Source organism: Gossypium hirsutum, chromosome A01 (assembly GCF_007990345.1).
Source record: "Gossypium hirsutum isolate 1008001.06 chromosome A01, Gossypium_hirsutum_v2.1, whole genome shotgun sequence".
Classification (NCBI taxonomy): Eukaryota; Viridiplantae; Streptophyta; class Magnoliopsida; order Malvales; family Malvaceae; genus Gossypium; species Gossypium hirsutum.
The window spans coordinates 27,510,891-27,514,612 of NC_053424.1; the positions used below are offsets into that span (position 1 = coordinate 27,510,891).

Here is a 3,722-nt window from a genome sequence, read left to right on the forward strand (position 1 = left end):
AATTTAAAGTAGAGGTCCTTATATGGTAATTAGACCACTAATATTAATGGTGGACAAAATTGGACATATTGTAATGGTTTAATGGTTTAATGATAAGGTTAATTTAGTAATTAATAAAATAAACTAAAATTAAAGTAACAAAAAGAAATGTATCATCTTTCTTCTTCATTTTTTAACCGAATATAACAACTAAGAAGCCATTAAAGACCATCCAAGCATTCGATCAACATGTCCTAGTGCATGTAAGTGCATTTTTATCCGTTTTTAATGATTTCTATATTTTTGGAGTCGTTGTAGCTTAATTTAACTAGCCTAGGGACTAATTTGTGAAACTGTTAAAAGTATAGAGTTTTTCATGAATGTGTGTGGGTTGTTTTTGATGTTTGATGGATGAAAATGAAAGTTTAGTGATAGTTAAACAAGTTTTGTAAAGTGATTTTGGTTGAAAATGTCAAATAGGGATTTATTTGTAAAATGTGAAATTTTTGTGGTGAAATGCATGAAATAATGAAATGTGTAGGCTGCCATGAACATATATAGAATTCGGTTAGTATGGGTGTGGATTAAATTGCATGAATTTGCATTTTTATGAGATAGGGACTAAATTGTAAAGAAGTTAAATGATTAGGGGCAAAATAGTAATTTTTCTATAACATGAATTTTTGGGTTGAGTTGAATAGAATGATACTTAAAGTAGTTAAATATGATTATATAGATCAAGAAAAGCCATGTTCGGATTTAGATCGAGGCAAAGATAAAGTAGTGGATTGATCGGTAGATTTTCTCCATACTAATTCGAGGTAAGTTCGTATGTTAATAAGCATTAAATAATTGGGTTTTAAATGCTTTATTATTACATTTTTGATGAATACAACTTCATGAAAATATTCAACGAAGATTTGGCGATGTATGAAATCCAGGATGAACCTTAGGAATAGATAGGATATTAATGACATGTCATTAAGGGTTACCGTGTTTTGGTTGCTGGTCTCGTATGTTCTACCGGTGGCTGAGTTTTTCGGCATGTGTTGCGATTATCATCAGCTTGTTTGAGCAACACCTATAGCTACGTCTTGATCGTCAGCTTGTGTGAGCAAACCCAGTAATACCTCGAGAGTGAGCATATGTATGAGATATGAGATAGAGATGGTTTCAACCATTTATTAATATTTAGTGTGTGAGATAACCGAGTATCTGATATTATTCCAAATGGTTCAATGGGCACAATGAATCCGTACAGGTATGTGCGTGAATCATATGAGAACTGAATCTATTAGATTCATGAATTCATGTCTAACTTTGTGAGTGAATGTGTTAGGCTTGTGGATCAAATTGAGTTGTATTATGCTATGTTCAATTACTTAAATTATGATTAAATGGTAAGTTAAGTTTTATGCTATACAAACTTCCTAAGCTTAATTGCTTACTTTGTTTAATTTTTCGTGTTTTATAGTGATTCTGAAGCTCGCTCGGTTTGGAAGTTGTTGGAGATTTCATCGAATTATCAAACTCTCCTTTTGGTACTTTTGGACTTTATGTATTTTGGTTATATGGCATGTATAGGTCTTTTGGCTAATGAAAGCCTATATGTTTTGGTTGTGTAATTAGTCATTTAATATGGCTTGATTTGGTATATGTTGGTATGTATATATGTGTGGTTTATTTCATGTTATATGTTGTTTGGATTGCCATAGGAATGCCTTGATTGTGATTTGGAACTTTTGAGTATCATATGGTTGAGATTAAGAAATGACATATATGTTGTGTGTTAGGCACAAATGTGTATATATGCATTTAACCATTTTGGTAACTTTTGGAAATGATATGGGTATGATTTTGAATGGCTAGTCATATGCTTTTAAGTGGTCAAGTAAATGTGTGGATATTGCATGCTATAGACTTGGAATTAGTTAGTCTTGAATGCTTATTTATGTCATGGTTGTATGTACATTTTTTGGCTTAAGTTGGTACCACATTGGGTCAAAAATATGGCTTGAAAAATGACCTATTTTTGTCCACACAGGCAGAGACACGAGTGTGTGTCTCAGCCGTGTGTCACACACGGCTAGGTAATACGGTCGTGTGTCATCTGATACTTATTTTGAAACCAAGTCAGTAGCTTCACACGGCCTAGCACACGGGTGTGCAGCTTTGCTGTGTGGCACAAGTTAGTATACCCTCAAGTTTTCACACGGCCTAGCACACGGCCTAGCACACGGGTATATGAAACCATTTCGAAGGGTACACAGCCTGGGACATGGACGTGTGGTCTGGCTGTGTGACCCAAGTCAGTGAGTTACAGGGGGTTGGACACAGGTTGAGACACGGCCATGTGATCCCATTTCGAATGTCCACACGGCCTGTAACATGGGTGTGTCTCTTGGCCGTGTGAGACACACGGCCTGGCCACATAGGCGTGTGTCCCCTGCAATTTGAAAATTTTCCATGTATTTCTAAAAAATCTTTTAAGTACTCAGTTTAGTCCCAAATCACTTTTAATGCTTGCTTTAGGCCTTGAGGGCTTATGTTAAGGACTATATGATTGAATTTGAATGACTTTTGTTTGGATATGAGAATTGAACATGAAATGTATAATAGTTTAAGTGATAAATTTGGTAATACTTTGAAACCCTATTCCGGCATCGGATAGAGGTTAGGGGTGTTACACTGTTGTTGGGGAGGCAACCCATTAGTTTGATTTTAATTTTCTCACTTCAGAAGGAATAATTAGAAAATTTTTAGGTTAAAGATACAATTTTATTTTTTTATTTATTGCTACTAATCTTCTCTCTCCGAAGTTAGTGTATGACTTGTATGACTTGTAGTAGAGACACACTTATTGTAGCAGTTAGAAATCCAGATAGAATAATCCGAAGAAATCATCATCAGCAACAACAGTGGCAACAACAAATGCAATATATTTACAACCACCTATTGTAGGTAACGTATCATGCGAGAATCCACTTTTTGGAGGCGCTAAAGATAATGTTTTAGAAATCTACTAGCACCAACACTACCCACAAACATGCACATCAGTCATAACGAGAGAACCTTAAAAGACTATGCATTACCAAGTTTAGACATGCTTCAGGAGAGTATAACGAGGCCAACTATTATATGACATAATTTTAAAATTAAAATAGAAATGATTCAAATGATTTATAATAATTTGTAGTTTAGGGGCACAATGATAGAGGATTCAAATCAACATTTAAAATGATTTCTCCAATTGTGTGAAACTTTTAAGTACAATAGGGTCACTGATGATGTTATTCGCCTTCAATTGTTTTCCTTTTCTTTGATTTATAACACCTTTTCTTGGTTAGATTCGTAGGCACCTGGGTCTATGATGATATAGGATAAGCTAGCTAGAAAGTTTTTGCAAAACTTCTTCCTTATTAGCAAAACGGTTCAACTAAGAAGAGAGATTGCTATCTTTAGATAGATAGAAGGGAAAAGTTTCTATAAGGCATGGGAGTTCAAAATGTTGATTCAAAAATGCCTGCACCAAAGATTTCCTGAGTGGATGTGATTGCAGGTGTTTTATAATGGGTTGGATACGAATGCATGATCAAGACTAGATGAAGAGCAGTAAGAGCCCTTATGAATAGAACGTATGAGGATGCGTATGAAATCATTGAGAACATGGTGTTTAACTCCTGCCAGTGGCCAATTAAACGATTTAAGTATAGCTAGACAACCGCTACGGTAAAAGCTATCTA

At 34.8% G+C, this 3,722-nt stretch overlaps 1 non-coding gene across 1 annotated transcript; it reads right to left on the bottom strand.

Annotated features, from left to right (window-relative positions):
* Positions 1 to 3,412: 3,412 nt before the first annotated feature.
* On the bottom strand, positions 3,413 to 3,516 carry LOC121206712 (small nucleolar RNA R71). The gene has a single exon (XR_005901876.1). It is a non-coding gene; the product is annotated as a small nucleolar RNA R71 (small nucleolar RNA).
* Between the last annotated feature and the right edge of the window lie 206 nt (positions 3,517 to 3,722).